This window comes from Apium graveolens, chromosome 6 (genome assembly GCF_009905375.1).
Source record: "Apium graveolens cultivar Ventura chromosome 6, ASM990537v1, whole genome shotgun sequence".
In the NCBI taxonomy this organism is placed as follows: Eukaryota; Viridiplantae; Streptophyta; class Magnoliopsida; order Apiales; family Apiaceae; genus Apium; species Apium graveolens.
The window spans coordinates 227,198,319-227,217,257 of record NC_133652.1 but is presented as its reverse complement, the minus strand read 5'-3'; positions in this window follow the sequence as shown (position 1 = coordinate 227,217,257).

Here is an 18,939-nt window from a genome sequence, read left to right as displayed (position 1 = left end):
GAACTTGGAAGCAGATCAGCACTTAGAGGATGATGTTGAAGCCTCAATTGCTTCTCATACTGTTCTTTTATCAGAAGATGCTGACTCTGTAAGTTCTGATGCTGCAAATGCTGATACTACTAGTGATGCTGCTATAAATGAAGATGCTACTACAGCTGGTCCATCAGGACATGCACCTCAACAAACTATTCACAAAAGTGAGATAGTCAGGAAGTTTGTTACAGGGGAAGCACTAGTACCTTGTAGTGAAACTCCTAGAGGACAGGAGTGGACTAAGGAGTGGAACACAGCTACTTTTGTTCCTTCTCAATTGATTCTTGCTGAGCACTTGGCAAAAGCTGTTGAGATGCTAATTAATGATGATTTCAAGACACAACTTCGAGTCACTGCATTGAGTACTAGACATCTTCAAGGTCTACATTCAACAACTCATGCAGAGGTGCATAAAATTCAGGAAGAATTGCTCAAGCAAGAAATGACTAAGAAAATTGACAAGAAAACTTTTTTCCAACCTACCTTTGACAGAGTTGCTTATATTGAGAAGACCCAAGAGAAGCAACAGTCTCAGATTGATGAAATTTTGAAAAATCAAGCTTCTCAGCAATCTCAACTCGATGTGATCCAATCCTCAGTGGAATTGCTTGTCTCTCTTCTTTTACCTGCTGATGCCAAAAAGGGGGAGAAAGTACTTAAGTCCAAATGCAAAACTGTTAAGACACTGAAGGGGAAGGATGATGAAAAAGATGACCAGGGAAACTCTGGAATGGGTGGAGGTTATAGTAAAGGTAGAGGTCTCTCATCAAGAAGAGCTGAAGCTACAAGTTATAGAACAAGTTCTGATACTAGAAAAAGAATTACTTCTGATACTAGTAAAAGGATAAGTTCTGATGAACTTTTGGATCTTGATGAAGAAATTTCAAGACAGTTATTTTTGAAAGAAAATCCAGGAATGGACTTTGAGAGTCTATTGGAAGAAGAAGCTAGACTTAAGTCAGAAAAAGTTAACTCTAAATCTGAAGCTTCTGTTGGTAAAAAGAAACTTCCAGAGGTCAAAGGCATTGTGATAAAAGAAAGGACAAATATTGAGGCAACCAAGGCCAAATCACAATTGCAGATAGATCCAAGGTCCAAGGGCAAAGAAAAAGTTGGTGAACCTATAAAGGTTTATGTGCCTCCTGTGGATGAAGAAATTTCTGTTGAAGATGTTGATCTTACTCTGACTTCAAGAAAGATTTCTAAGACAACCTCTGACATGGCTCAAGTTGTTCAGAGTCAAGATTTAGTTATTTATGATAATATAAAGAAGCAAGTAACCTCTGACATAGCTCAAGTTGACTTGATATCAGAAGATAAATCAAAGGAAACCTCTGACATTGCTCATGTTAAATCCTCAAAGTTACTCCTACCAGGATTCACCAAAGACAAACAAACTCAACCTTTGAAGACTGTAGCAAGTGGTTTTGAAGCGAGAGTGGTTACTGGAAAGGAAGCAAGAGATAAATCTGGATTGGGTAGTGCTGATGAAAGAAGAGTACAGAACACAACCAATGATCCAACTTCCTTAAGTGAACCAGGTGTTTGAGCAACTCCTGAAAGATTGAATCAACTAGAATCTTTACAGATGGTTTACCATACCTACTTGAAAGAACACATCTTGTTATACTTCATGACATATGGTAGGGTTTACCACATAAGGGAAAATGCTATTCCACTGAAGTATTTTGAAGAACTGGAACATGTTTTATTTTTACTTCAAGTGAATGACAGAATAACAGAAAGTGCTGCAAACTATTTGAAGACTCAAATTCAGAGATAGAAAAGGCTTTATTCTGTAAAGTCTGACAGCACATATCTTCCAAAATACAGAGATCACAAGGGTGATATTGTTGAGATGAAGCCTAACTCTGCTAAGATTATAACTACCTTTCTGGGTTATAAGGCTGTAGAATTCAATCTTGAGTCTAACAAGGCATATTTGATCAGACTGGATTAGGACATAAGGAAAGCTAGAATTAATGATCTCAGGGCTGCTATCTTCCAAACTGGTGAAGATTCTGCAGAGCTTAAAGATGCTAAAAGGAGGATGATTGATGAACTCAGATATGCTGAGAGATGTTTGTTAAAGAACTATCTCAGAACAACTCCTGACATCAGAGAGATCAGAAAGTGAAGCCAAGTCAAGATCTATAACTGCTCAAATTCTGATATGAATACAGACTGAAGTTGTTATCAGAAGTTAAAGTTGGTAAAGCTTTAAGGACTGTAAGTTGTAGTTATCTAGTCAAATTCTCATGCATTTGTACTTAATGTTTTTGACATCATCAAATATTTGTTAAACTTGTATATTATGCTAATTTACAAGTTGGGGGAGATTGTTAGATATATTTGATAATATCATGACTAATATGATTTATGTTTAGTTTTCAGATCTTACTTAAACAGGACAAATCAGTACTTAACTGAAATCAGCACTTATACTGAAGTCAGAACTTAAGTCATCAGTACTTAAGGTTCAGGAGATATTTATCAGAAGATAATATCAGGACTTAAAGGAAATGTTCAGATAAGGAAGGCAGCTGATTGAAGAAAGAGAAGATCGAGACAAATGTAAGAAGAGATATGCATGAAGAAGGAATTCTATGAAGAATATAATACTTGGAAGAAAAGATATCTGATTGATATATTTTAGGAAGCAGAATTATATTCCATATCAATTAGCGATTATCTTGTAACTGGGTAGTATATAAACACAGACATAGGGTTTACACTATAAGTGTTATCATTATCGAGAATATTATTCATTGTAACCCTAGCAGCTCTCGTGATATTTGTTCATCACTGAGAGAGGACAGTTCCATATTGTAAAAGAGTTTATTGTTTTGAATAAAGTCTATTTTCTGTTACTTGTGTTATTAGAATTCGATTTGATTGTGCTATACACTATATTCAACCCCCTTCTATAGTGTGTGTAACCTAACATTTTATATGTCCAAAATAAAGTATAGATAATTTTGATATTTTTCTATTAATTTGTATGTTACTATATGATTGTATAAATGATTTATGGATTTAATAAAAAAAATATGAGTAATTATAAATTATTTTGTATAAACGAGAATTATCCGACTTCAACCATTTTTACGTTTTTACAAGCCGGAAGTCTCGGGAAAACTCCTTTCTAACCTAATTTGAATATTCCGAGTATTTTTTGTGTTTTAACTTTTACGATCCGGAGTACGGTTTGACCCGTGTAGGTCCCGACACAAATTTTATGATACAATATTCGTTTCGGTAAATAGATAAAACCCGTATTTTCGAGAAACGGGATATTTTGATTAAACTATTATATTATCTTCTCGTAATTCGTGTAACCAAAGCGTTGAGACCAAGACTGTATTTACAAAAAGCCTACTTTAGGTAATCATCTTAAAACCGGTATTGAATTGGACCAGTTTTGTTAATACTTAATGATTAATTATTATATTTTTATATCTGATATGATCCAACGGGGTACCAATATTCTGTAAATATAAATAGCCAATACAGTATTGTATTTTGTATAGATAATCATTTACAAACAGTAAAATTATATAATTTCCAGAGAAAAACCCTAAAATTCATCACGTTCTTCATAATTAGACAAGAATTCGAAGGCGTTATCGAACTCCGATTTGGGAGTGCAAGTAGTCGAATCGAAGCTCTTGACGAGTACAATCAAGTTATACAATCCATACCACTGTAGAAGCATCAAGTAATTTTATGTTTATTTTATTAAATTCAAATTTAATTATGAATAAATTATGACTTTTTGATTTTGATATGATTTATGTGATTTGATGATTCCATGTTGTACAGCATCTCCTTCCAGTCAATTTGCTATATTATATGTTGATTTTTGAGCTCTGCTTCATGCCTAAAATTGGATTTAATTTTCGAGACTATATCACGGTTGAATTCCTGGTCACGTTCAGTGTTTGGGGTGTGATTCTGGTACAGTTCTGGATTGTTGGAGTTGAAACCGCCGAGCTCCGGCGATGGCCATGGTTTCCGGCCACCGAAGACGGCGAGTGGGGGAAAGACTACCCCTATGTTTCTGCTGTTATTGATTTTAACCCTGGGTTTTGGAAAGTTACAGTTTACACCTTCGTAAAAAAAGGTTTAAATCTTATACTTTACCCCCTGAAAAATTATATTTTTTAAAAATTGTTTTTATTTATTTATTTATTTTAACTCCAAAAATACTTTTTAATTTTAGTTAATAATTAATTATTTAATTGGTTAATTAATTTAAATATTAATTGATTAATTAATTTAATTAGCTATTAATTAATTTTAATTGATTATTTAATTGGATTTAATTATTTCTTTTGATTTAAAAATTCCAAAACATAGTTTCGAGTTTTAAAATATTATTTTAAATTATGTTCAAGGCTCGATAATTATTATTAAATGATTTTGAATCCATTTTCGGGTATTTAAACCATTTTATTTATTTATAAAATGATTCTTGTACCCGTTTTAAGTCCGAAAAATATTCAAAAATCTGTATTAAATACCAAAAAAATCATTTTAACCCTGAACCTTCTTTGAAAAATCATTTTTATCGAATACCTTGCGTGCTATGTGTATATGATTAATGCGATATATTCCTATCTATCTATTGTTTGACTGTTTTAGTCTTAACTTTTAATCCGTTAATCAGATTTGGGTGAAACAAGGGGTAGATAGAAGCTGGTAACGTTTATGTGACGATTAGAATAATATAAAATTGTATATTGATAAATATTTTTAATGCCTAGAAGAGGAAACGAGGCATAGAAAAGGAAACTAGGTGATCAATAAATAGAACAAGGCGTAGAAAAAGAATGCAAGTGATCAGTGAGAAGAAGAGAGGCATAGAAAAAGAAGACAAGTGATTGTTGAGTAGAAATCTTAGACCAATGCAAGTGAAGTTGGAAATCATTTGTGATAAGGCAAGTATATTTGAACCTTTCTCGAGATATATTATAAATATTTTCTAAACTTTATCGTGACATGTTGCTAGAATCCAAATTAAAGTTCTCTTTTATATTGTAAGTGCTTTGAATCATTCAACCTTGAACCCTGATCATATCATTTGATCTCTGAAATTTAAGCCTTATTATTTGTAAACCACCGATTGTTGATTTCCCAGATATTAAATCATACAAATATGATACCACCCCATAAATATATACACACCATATACCAAACACTGAAACATAATTACTTGAATATATAGAAACTTATATACCCTATAATACCTTGTGACATCAAAAATCACACCTTGTATACTCATTTTTAAATTAAACTAGTTGGGATTTGGTACATTGTAATAAAAGTTAAGGTTATGGCTTATTTTCATACTTTAACCTATTGCGATTCGTGGTTGTGTAAAGAAGGGTCACTGCTTATAATATTTTATAAACAGGTTTATATATTATATGTATGTTATGAAACCCAAACTTCTGACCCAGGTTTGGAGGGCGTCACAACAAACATTAACCTTAATACTATCTAACTAAACATCAAGAAAATAACAAAACAACTATCAAAACTAGGTTTATAGCTAAGATCTTAAAGTTTCTTGAAACTTAAACCTTAAAAAAAAGTCTAGTCAAGGATTTATACCTTTTTTGAAAGTTTGGGATGTGTTCTTCTTGATGATGGAGTCTTGGGGATGCTTAGTTGTGCTTAAGGAACCTAGATCATGCCATAAAAATCAAGAAACCAAGAAGAGTTACTAATCCTCACTATTTATCATCACTTTCTTGAATTTATTTCACCAAACAAACCTTAATGAAATGCTCTCAAAAATTTATCTTACCTTAGTTTAGCATGTAGGAAGCTTGGGATTTAATTGTAGAATTTTTCCATGGCTACAAGTTGAATTTTTAAAATTGATTTCTCCTTTCTTAATGAAATTGTCGAATGGAGCTTACAAGGGAGAAGAGAGAGTTTTTGTGTTGGTTACTTGGATGCTTCTTGTGAAAGATATGTTATGTAATCTTGTATATATCTTTTAGTACAAGGAAATCTATCACAATCTTGCTAGGTATCCTATTTTCCAAGCTATAAACTAGCTTGAGTACCTTGGTTACTATTCTACTACTATTCACTAGCTAGGTCATTTGTTCTATTAGATAGGCTACTATTCTTGCTAGGTTAGCTCACTATTTGGTTATTAACCATGGTTAGTTTCTTGCCCTATTTAGCTTGTATGGTTAGCTTGGTTTGATATGTTTATTTATTCTCTTACGCGTTCGCTCGATCGCTTATTCATTTTCGTAATAAATCTTCATAAACAGTTCGCGGGGTAAATCCTTTCTTATACATCCTTTACATTTTGAAGTCTCGTACTTAGGTTTGAATTTTTAGGATTTTAGATTTGTAATTATATTGTGATTCTCGTAATCCCTGACGGTTCGTAGATACAATTGTTTTTCAAAGTGCGTTTTCTTCGAAAACTAATAGCGTTTACATACACTTATTTGGTACATGTAATCATTTTATCGACTCAGAAACTAAATTTCTCATGCACAACATAGTGTGGGCTAAAGAGTTTTCCCCGGTTTTCAGGGTTACTATTTATCAAGCGTTTTACGAAGTCTAAAACATTCGAGTTATTACAGTCTTCCCCTTTAAAACGGATTCCATACCGGAATCAAATAGAAAACATGTGGGGATATCTTTCCTTTATTGCGTCCTCTAGTTCCCAAGTTGACTCTTCAACATTCTGATTTTTCCACAAGATACTGACCAGCTTTACAGTCTTGTTCTTCAGCACTTGTTCCTTCTGGTCCATCACTCTTACTGGCCGCTCAACATAGGTCAAGTCTGGTTGTAAGTCTACCTGTTCTTACTCTATCACATGTCGCACATCGGCTTGGTACTTCCTTAGCATTGACACGTGGAACACGTTGTGCACTTGTTGCAGGTTAGGAGGCAAGGCAAACTCGTACACTAGAGGTCCTATCCTCCTCAAGATCTCAAAGGGTCCTATGAATCTAGGACTCAGTTTTCCTTTCTTTCCAAACCTCATCACTCCATTCCATGGAGATACTTTCAACAATACTGAGTGTCCCACTTCATACTCTCTATCTTTCATGATCTGGTCGGCGTACTTCTTCTTTCTGTCTTGAGCCACTACCAGCCTCTTCCTGATGAGTCCCACCATCTCTCGGGTCTGCTGGACCAACTCAGGTCCTATCATCTTATGTTCTCCAACTTCATCCCAACATAAGGGAAAGCGGCATCTTCTTCCGTAATAAGCTTCATACGGGGAATTCCTATGCTAGCGTGATAGCTATTGTTGTAGGAAAATTCTAGCAGGGGTAAGTGGTCATTTCAGTTTCCTTTAAAGTCAATGGCACATACTCGCAGCATATCTTCTAGGGCCTGGATAGTCCTTTCGCTTTGCCCATCGGTTTGGGGGTGGTAAGCGGTACTCATATTCAATCTGGTGCCTACACACTCTTGGAAGCTTCTCCAAAATTGGGAGTTAAACCTTGGATCCCTGTCCGATACTGTGGCAATGGGAACTCCGTGCCTCACTACAATCTCTCTCAGGTAAATATTCACAAACTTATCTACGGTGTACCTTTCATTTATTGGAAAGAAGTGTGTGGACTTGGTAAGCCTATCTATGATAATCCATATGGCATCGTGATTGGTTTTAGTCCTTGGTAGGCCTATCACAAAATCCATGGCTATATGCTCTCATTTCCATTCCGAAATTTGCAGCGGCCGTAATAGTCCACTCAATCGCTGATGTTCCTCCTTCACTCTCGGGCATGTCAAGCATTTTCTGATCCACTCTACTACTTCTCTTTATATTAGGCCACCAATAATATTCCTTAAGATCATGGTACATTTTTTTACTTCTTGGGTGGATTGAATACCTGAAGTTGTGCCCTTCATATAGTAGCTCGTCTTTTAGTTCTCGCATATTCGGAACCCAAATCCGGGATGCATACCTCATGATCCCTCTCTCATCTTTCTCGTATCTGACCTCCTCGTCGGGCTATGTTTCTTTTTCTTCATTCATCTTCTTTTCCTGACACACTCATATCTTTTCAGCTAGTTTTGGTACTAACTTGATTTTGAATAGTCCTTTTGATCCTTTACTGATTATTCTCATGTCGATCTCCATCTTCTCAAATTCCTTATTTAACTCCTCAGTCTCTCTTTCCTACTGAGGGCGTCAGCCACCACATTGGCTTTACCCGGGTGATACAAAATTTCACAATCATAGTCCTTAATAAGTTCTAACCATCTCCTCTGTCTTATATTTAATTCTTTCCGAGTAAAAATATACCTGAGGCTCTTATGGTCTGTGTAAATCTCGCATTTTCCCCATACAAGTAGTGCCTCCAAATTTTCAGGGTAAATACTATGGCTGCTAATTCTAGATCGTGGGTAGGGTACCTTATCTCATATTCTTTCAATTGCCGAGAGGTATACAGAATAACCTTTCCGTGCTGCATAAGCACACATCCTAGCCCCTTGTGTGAGGCATCGCTGTAAATCACAACTCTCCCTTTCCATCGGGAAGAGCGAGTACTGGTGCTGACACTAGTCTCCTTTTCAGCTCTTGAAAGCTTTCCTCATATTTCTCTGTGCACACAAACTTCTCCGTTTTCCGGGTAAGCCTAGTCAATCGGCCGGCTATCTTGGCAAAGTCTTGCACGAATCTCCGGTAGTATCCTGCTAAACCCACAAAACTCCTAACCTCGGTTAGGGTAGTCGGTCTTTCCCAATTGGATACCACATATATCTTGGTGGGGTCGACTAAAACTCTTTTGCTACTCACCACATGCCCTAGGAACTAAACTTGCTTTAACCAAAACTCACATTTTGAGAATTTGGCATACAACTTTTCATTCCTTAAGATTTCTAATACTATCCTCAAATGTTCTACGTCTTCTTGATCTATCTTTGAGTAGATTAAAATATCATCTATGAAAACTATCACACATATGTCTAGATACTTTTTAAACACTCTGTTCATCAAATCCATAAAGGTTGCAGGTGCATTGGTTAGCCCGAACATGACTAAGAACTCATAATATCCATACCTAGTGCGAAAGGCAGTTTTTAGTATATCTTCAGGTTTGATTTTCAACTGGTGATATCCTGTCCTCAAATTTATTTTGGAAAAGTGCACATCACCTTTGAGCTGGTCGAATAGGTCATCAATCCTAAGGAGAGGGTACTTATTCTTCATGGTCAGCTTGTTCAACTCTCGGTAGTTTATGCATAATCTCATACTACCACCCTTTTTTCTTTACAAACAGTACTGGTGCATCCCATGGTGACACACTGGGTCTTATCATCCCATTATCTAACAACTCTTGCAGTTGAGGAGCTAGTTCCTTCATCTCAACTGGGCCAGTCTATAAGGGGCCTTAGATACTGGTGTCGTCCCTGGTGCTAATTCTATAACTAAATATATTTCTCTGTCGGGTGTCAACCCTGGTAAGTTCTCTGGAAATACATCCTCAAATTTATTTACTACAGGTATGTCTTGTATGTTGGGAACTTCCTTTTTAGTATCCATCACATAAGCCAAGTAGGCCTTGTTACCTTTCTTTAACAATCTTTTAGCCTGAATCATGGTCAGAAATTTCTGGGTCTGTCGTTGACCTTTAAACACTATCTCTTTTCCATTTTGCACTGTTATCCTTACTCTTTTTCACTCACAGTCTATTTGCGCTCCATTACTGGATAACCAGTCCATTCCTCGGATCACATCGAATTCTCCTAACATAAATGGGATTAAGTCAACCTCAAAGACTTTCCCTTCTAGTTTCAACTTGCATCTAGGGTGTAGTTGATTTACAGGAATGATTTCTCGTTTTGCTATTTTCACTTGTAATACCTCACGTAAGGGTACAACGTTAAGATTTAAATTCTTAGCAAAATTTCGAGATATAAAAGACTTGGTCGCTGTTAGTCGCTAAACACGCGTGAAAATACACGCAAGTATATGTGTTCGCAAGTAGTATAAGATTTAGATCAAATTCGTTCCCACAGAGACTCTTTGGTTAATTTAAGAATATGCCCCTATGCAACAATGATATGGTTATTATCCAATGCTAAGACAAATGACAATTTGAGATTGTTTATAACTAATAATTAAACTAACAATTATAATTAAGAGAATAAGAATTATGGAATTAATATATATGACAAACATGAGATTCTAACTTTATTAGATACTTATTCAATAGCCTTTTCGTTCTTATCCTTAGCATGTAATGGTGATGACACTAATCAGATAACACGAAACTAATAAACGTCAATTTTCGTTGCACGAATACCATACTACTAGGCATCCACAAAAGAGATAGAAGCTGAATAGACACCAATTATATTGAGACCCTATATGTCTATAGAATTTGACAACATAACAGTTTAATGCAAAAATTATCTATCGTGATTACATAAGGCAAGTAAGATGGTTAAAATTACCTACGCATCATGCATAACAATAACACATGAACCTATGCTAGCATGGCAAGTTCTAAACCCTTAAATTCAGTTTCGCTTCATTAAGAATTAATGTTAAGAATATGTGTATTAGTTTGATGATGAGTTAAGCAAAACACTTAAGTAGAAATCTAGTGTTTGTAGCCTCAACGGATAAGACCATCTTGGCTATCCGTTGAAGGAGTAGCTGTACTTAGCAATAAGTTTAGTATTGTAGTACATTTCATTCTCTGGTTTCAAGCTGTAATTCTTAGATGTTGTTAGGAAATAATCAGTCATGTTGACTACTAATGGATGTACAAATAGGAGGGCTAAGTGTAAATATTTCATGCCTTGTAATTTTGTATAAGTGAAGAAGTGTCAACGGATATTGAAGACCTTCAACGGATAAGAAACAAAGCTTCAACGAATGTCTCTAATGCTTCAACGGATAATATCCATCAACGGATAAGTGCTTCAACGGATAAAGACTTCAACTGATAATGCATCAACGGATAAAGCTTCAATGAATAAAGCCTCAACGGATAAGGCATCAACAGATGAAAGCTTCAACGGATGCTTAGTTCATTAGCAGTTGATAGTGACAATTCACAAGCTGACAGAGGCACATGGGTTGACAGAGACACACTGGAATATGGAAGCCTCTAGGAGGAATCAAGAAAATGCAGCATTTCCATTCTGATGCAAACAAGGAAGTATTCAAAGATTTACAATTATCCTAGATTGCATTGGATAGAGAAATGAAGAAGAAGCATGTGAAGAATCTTTTCAATTGTATTTTACAGTTTGTCTTCACTTGTAAACTTGGTGATATATAAACCAAGTAGCAGCTAGTAATTAGATATGAATTTTCCTGAGCTGTTTAGAAATATCAAAAGAGAAAATCATCTAGTTTGTACTAGGAAGCGGCTGTGATTTAATTCTTTGAATCACAGATTTTCTGAAATAACACATCTCTGGTGGAACAACAAATCCACCAGAAAAAGTTTTTAAGTTCTTTGTGTTCATTACATTTGTGTTTGAATATATATCTGTCTGCATCAGCTTCAAGCAATTCACACACATTTGATCACTCAAACACTTAGCCTTAGAAACTGCTCAAAACTTGAAAAAGTTTTGAGATTTACATTCAACCCCCCTTCTGTAAATCTCATTGTTAGTCCACTGGGAATAACAATTGGTATCAGAGCAAGCTCTTAACATACAAAGAGTTTAAAGATCTATTCTGCTAACATCATGAGTGCACAAAAGAATCCTCCTGCTAACATCATGAGTAGGAAGGATATTGGTGTAAAGATCCAAGTCCTGGAAAAAGATAATTATCATCACTGGAAAGTGAAGATGCATTTACATCTTCTTTCTCAAGATGAAAGCTACATCAACTGTATTGAAAATGGTCCTCACATCCCTCACAAAGTAGCCACAGCTGCTACTGCAACAGTTGCTGTTGGACAGTCCATTCCCAAGCCAAAAGCAGAATGGACTATTGAAGACATGGAAGAAATCCGCAAGGATAAGAGAGCCATGAACATTTTGTTTAATGGCTTAGATCAAGATATGTTTGACAATGTCATCAATAGCCAAACTGCAAAGGAAGTTTGGGATACTGTACAAATCATCTGTGAAGGCACTGAGCAGGTCAGAGAGAACAAGATGCAGCTTCTTATTCAACAGTATGAATATTTTCACTTTGAAGAAGGTGAATCATTAAATGATACCTTCAACAGGTTTCAGAAACTGTTGAATGGATTGAAGCTGTATGGTAGAGTGTACCAAGTCAAGGATTCCAACTTAAAATTTCTTAGGTCTCTGCCAAAGGAATGGAAGCCCATGACTGTCTCTTTGAGAAATTCTCAAGATTATAAGAACTTCACACTTGAAAGACTATATGGAATTCTGAAGACTTATGAACTTGAAATGGAGCAGGATGAGCTGTTGGAAAAGGGAAAGAGAAAAGGAGGAACAGTTGCTCTTGTAGCTGACAGTGAGAAGATGGAAGCCAGGAATAAGGAGAAGACAATGCCAAGTCTCAAAATTGGCACAAGCAAATCAGAATCAAGCAAGGGTAAAGAGCAAGTTGCTGAGGATGAAGACAATTCCAGTCAGGATGAATCTGATGATATTGAAGAACATTTGGCCTTTCTGTCCAGGAGGTTTGCAAAAATGAAGTTCAGGAAAAACACAAAGTTCACTAAGCCAAACAAAAACATGGTGGACAAATCAAAGTTCAAATGTTACAACTGTGGCATTAGTGGACACTTTGCAAGTGAGTTTAGGAAGCCAAATTCTGAGAAAAAGAAATTTGAGCAAGTTGATTACAAAAAGAAGTATTTTGATTTGCTCAAACAAAAGGAAAGAGCTTTTCTCACTCAAGATGATTGGGCAGCAGATGGGGTAAATGAAGATGATGATGTGGAATATGTCAACCTAGCCCTGTTGGCTAATTCTGATGAAAATGAAACTAGTTCATCAAGCAACCAGGTAATTACTACTGATCTCTCTCAGCTTTCTAAACATGAATGTAATGAAGCCATAAATGATATGACCAATGAATTATATCATTTGCGTGTTTCCCTTAAATCACTAGCAAAAGAAAACACTAGGATCAGGGAGAATAATGTGTTTTTAAGTGATAGGAATGCTGTGTTAGAGGATCGGGTAATTGAGCTTGAAAAGATAAAACTTAAATGCTTGACTGTTGAGAGTGAACTAGCAGAAGCTGTTAAGAAAGTAGAAATTCTTTCTACACAGTTAGAAAGTGAGCAAGAGGTAATCAAGGCCTGGAAAACATCTAGGGATGTTAGTGTTCAGATTGCAAAGGTTCAGGGAATTGAATCATTCTGTGAGGCTGCCTGGAAGAAAAACAAAAAGGAGTTAGAATTAATTGATGGATTGTCAACGGATGTGGAATCAACGGATGATGAAAGTTATCCGTTGAAGGAAGAAAAGGAGCATCCGTTGAAGGCTCATCAATTAAAACAGGCAAGTTCTTTTAAAAATAAAAGTCTCAATAAAAAGAATGATTCAACTCTCAAGAACTTTGTCAAAGAAGGAGCTAGCACATCCAGAGATGCCAGTAAGGTGAATATAGGACACATGACTTTAGATCAGCTAAAAGATAGGCTTAAGTTGGTTGAGGATAAGAAGGAAACTAAAAGAAAATCTAAAAGAAATGGGAAGGTAGGGATTAATAAACATAACAATTACACACCTGATAGGTATGCTCCTAGAAAAAGCTGTGTGCATTGTAAAAGTGTTAATCACCTATCTGATAATTGCAAATCTGTTAAAAATGCTCCCATGCCTTCAAATCCCTCCATGCCTAACATGTCTATGTCACCCCTGCATGCTATGCCTGTTATGTCTCACCAGAATCCCCATGCACATTTTGAAAACATGCCATATATTAACAATCCTTATTTTACTGCATTTAGTATGCCTCAAATGCCATACAATATGCCTATGTGGAATAACATGTTTGCACAACCTATGCCTTATCAAATTCAATCAAATGTGTTAAATGATTCTATGACTAACCCTACACTTCAGCCAACCACATCTGAGACCAAGGTTGACCCAAAGTTACCTAAGTCAAAAGATGCAGGAGGAATGAAGTCTAGGAAAAAGACTAACAAGGCTGGACCCAAGGAAACTTGGGTACCAAAATCAACTTGATTGATTTTGTTGTGTGCAGGGACAAAGAAGGAATCTATGGTACTTGGACAGTGGTTGTTCAAGACACATGATAGGAGATTTCACCCTGCTCACAGAGTTTAAGGAGAGAGCTGGCCCTAGCATAACCTTTGGAGATGACAGCAAAGGATTCACTATGGGATATGGCTTGATTTCAAAAGAAAATGTCATCATTGATGAAGTTGCATTGGTTGATGGTCTCAAACACAATTTATTGAGCATCAGTCAACTATGTGATAGAGGGAATACTGTTTCCTTCAATTCTGAAGCCTGTATTATCACAAGTAAAACAGACAATAAAGTGGTTCTAACTGGAGTTAGAAAAGGAAATGTGTACTTAGCTGATTTCAACTCTACAGATGCGGAATCCATAAATTGTCTTCTCAGCAAAGCAAGTCCAGTTGAAAGTTGGCTATGGCACAAGAAGCTGTCCCATTTGAATTTTAAGACAATGAATGATCTAGTCAAAAAGGACTTAGTTAGAGGAATGCCTCTAGTGGAATTCACAAGGGATGGACTATGTGATGCTTGTCAGAAAGGAAAGCAAAAGAAAGTATCATTCAGTAAGAAGCTTGAATCTGCAATTGATGAACCACTACAACTTCTACACATGGATCTTTTTGGACCAGTCAATGTATTGTCAATTTCAAGGAAAAGATACTGCCTAGTGATTGTAGATGATTTCTCAAAGTTTTCATGGGTTTATTTTCTTGGATCAAAGGATGAAGCTAGTGAAATCATCATCAATCATATCAAGCAAGTCAACAATCATCCTGATTTCAAAGTAAGGAATATTAGGAGTGACAATGGAACTGAGTTCAAGAATTCAACCATGAAGTTGTTCTGTGAAGAAAGTGGGATCATGCATGAGTTCTCAGCTCCAAGAACTCCACAACAAAATGGTGTGGTGGAAAGGAAGAACAGATCACTAATTGAAGCTGCAAGGATAATGCTTGAAGAGTCAAAACTCCCAACTTATTTTTGGGCTAAGGCTGTTAACTGTGCATGTTACACTCAGAATATTTCTCTAATCAATCAGGCAAAATGCATGACTCCCTATCAATTATTCAAGAGAAGGAAACCAACTTTAAACTTTCTACATGTCTTTGGTTGCAAATGCTACATCTTAAGGAATCAATCTGATCACAAAGGGAAGTTTGATGCAAAGGCTGATGAAGGAATATTTGTTGGTTATTCTGCTGGAAAATCATATAGGGTCTACAATCTAAGAACCAACATTGTCATGGAATCTGTACATGTTGTGTTTGATGATAAAAAGATTGATGGACTAACAGATGAGGGACATCATGAAGAACTCAAACTTGACAACATTGAGATATACTGTGATGATAGTGAAGATGAGAATGATGAAGAAGGCATCTCAAGAAGAATTCAGAATCTGCCTTTGGATAATGCACAGAATGCTGCATCCGTTGAAAGTCATAATTCAGCTTCCGTTGAAAGAAGCGATGCAGCATCCGTTGAAAGACAAAGTGCATCATCCGTTGAAGTTCATAATGAAGCATCCGTTGATCACAGTCTGTCAACGGATAATCAATTCACTTCATCAGTTGATAGAGCTCCCAATTCCTTTCAAAGGATCAGCAACTCAGGGGGAGTTTCAACAAATCAACATTCTATCTCACATCATGAAAATACTGAGGCAACCTCATCTAGGGCTAATCTAACACCTCAAAGGAAATGGACCAAGAATCACCCTTTTGAACTGATCATTGGTGATGCTACATCAAAAGTACAAACTAGAAGGGCTACTCAAGATGAATGTCTGTATAGTAGCTTTCTATCACAGGAGGAACCTAAGCGAGTGGAAAAAGCTCTATTGGATCCAGATTGGATTTTAGCAATGCAAGAGGAGCTAAACCAATTTGAGAGAAATAAAGTATGGAAGCTGGTACCCAAGCCAAAGAACAAGAGTTCTATTGACATAAAATGGGTATTCAGAAACAAGATGGATGAAAATGGCATTGTCATAAGGAATAAAGCCAGATTGGTTGCTAAAGGCTATTCTCAACAAGAGGGAATAGATTTTGATGAAACATTTGCTCCAGTTGCCAGACTTGAAGCCATCAGAATCTTTCTAGCCTATACAGCTAATGCCAATTTCAAAGTCTATCAAATGGATGTCAAGGGTGCATTTCTAAATGGGGAATTGGAGGAAGAAGTTTATGTAAGCCAACCTCCAGGTTTTGAAGATCCAAATTTTCCAAACCATGTGTATTATCTGTTGAAAGCACTCTATGGACTAAAGCAGGCACCTAGAGCCTGGTATGAGACTTTGTCAAAGTTCCTTCTAGATAATCACTTCACAAGAGGTTCTGTTGACAAAACTCTCTTCTTTAGAAATGTTAATGGCTCTAAGATACTTGTACAAATTTATGTAGATGATATTATATTTGGATCTACAGATGATAAGCTTTGTAAAAAGTTTGCTAAATTAATGCAAAGTAAATATGAAATGAGCATGATGGGAGAGCTAACTTACTTTCTTGGTTTACAAGTTAAACAAGTTAGTGGTGGAATTTTCATTAGTCAAACTAAATATATCTATGATCTTTTAAAGAAGTTTGACTTAATGGATTGTTCACCTGCAAAAACTCCCATGGCCACTGCCACTAAGCTTGAATTAAACAAGGCTGAAAAGTCTGTGGATATTACAAGTTATAGAGGCATGGTTGGCTCACTTTTATATTTAACTGCTAGTAGACCTGATATAATGTTTTCTACATGTCTCTGTGCTAGATTTCAAGCTGACCCTAAAGAATCTCACTTAGTGGCTATTAAAAGAATTTTCAGATATCTCAAGGGGACTCCAAATCTAGGAATTTGGTATCCTAGAGAGTCTGGCTTTGATCTAATTGGCTACTCAGATGCAGATTATGCAGGTTGCAAAATAGACAGGAAAAGCACAACAGGCACCTGTCAATTTCTAGGGAACAAGCTTGTATCATGGTTCAGCAAGAAGCAGAATTCTGTTTCCACATCAACAGCTGAAGCTGAGTACATTGCTGCTAGTAGTTGCTGTGCACATATACTATGGATGAGGAATCAACTATTTGACTATGGTCTGACTGTTGACAAAATTCCAATATTCTGTGACAACACAAGTGCCATTGCCATTACTGAAAATCCAGTGCAACACTCAAGAACCAAGCACATTGATATCAAGTACCACTTCATTAGGGAACATGTGATGAAAGGTACAATGGAACTTCATTTTGTTCCAAGTGAAAAGCAGATTGCAGACATATTTACCAAGCCACTTGATGAATCAACATTCACAAGATTAGTAAGTGAGTTAGGTATGCTTAATTATTCATAATTTATGTCATCTATATAATCTGCCTTGGAGCCTGAAATGAATTTGCTGCAAGAACAAAGTTGGCTTTAATTAAGACTTATCCTATCAACGGATATTCTCTATCTGTTGAAAGCCAAAATTGTTCCATCAACGGATGTTCATTATCCGTTGAAAGACAAATACATTTCTGGTAATTTTATCCTTCAACGGATAAAATGGTGTTGTCCATCAACGGATAACTATTTCCCTTATCCGTTGAAGTGTCACGTTAGTTACCATAAGTAAGTCACAGCCGTTGATTCTTTTACTCAACCGTTGATACAGATATACAGTGTTGTATGTATTTGTATTTAAGGTAGTTTTCAGAATTTCTACAGTTTTATTTATTCTTGAACGGTTGTAACTTACTTAAAAGTATCATTTAATCATTTTATTTACGTTTTAATTCAAGAAAGTATAAAAGCCCAATTGAACTCTTATTCTCACTTTACGCTTTCTTGCAATTCTTATTCTCTTTCTCTCTAAATTCTCAAGTTTTTCTCTGCAACCTCTACTCACAACAATGGCACCGGTAGTCAAAATTATGTCTCAAACAAGATTTGTTTATGAAAAGAATAATTTCATAGCCTTGGTTGAAAAGAATGAAGCCCATTCTGATTATCACAAGATGATGGACTTCATCAAAAACTGCAAACTAAGCTATGCAATGCTGGAAGCCCCAACCATCTACTGTGAGGTGATTGAGGAGATTTGGACAACTGCAGAGTTCAACTCCACAGATATGACTATTGCCTTCTCTCTCAAAGGTAAGGACTATTGCATTAATTGTGATGATATACAATCTTGCTTTAAGTTGCCTGAGAATAATGCCATGACACCACACACTGATAAAGATGTGTCAGCTATGCTAGATTCCATAGGCTATGCTTTTGATTCTGCTAGTTTAGGTAGTATTAGAAGGAAAGGCCTTAGGAAAGAATGGAGTTTTCTTGGAGATGCCTTTATTAAGGTTTTCTATGGGAAGATTAGCAATTTTGATGCTATCACTTCATCTCTTGTTAATATGCTCTATATGCTAGTTTCTGATAGGTACTTTAATTTTAACAACTGTGTTATGCTAGAATTAGGTTCCAGATTAGGTAACAAAGCTAATAGACCACATAACATCTACTATGCTAGATTCTTTATGTTATTGGCTAACCATGTTGCTGAAGGTTTGGTTATATCCAATGAGAATAATAAACTCAAATGCTGGGCACAAGAGAAAAGGGTCCTTGCAGACCTTTTGAGAATGAACCTCAACAGGCAAGTGCCATTGGTATACTTGCCAATCATGAATGCACCACAGGTAAGTGAGGTAAATACTTCTCTAACTCCTACTATTTCCAACCCCAATGTTTCTTTGACTTCTAGTGTGG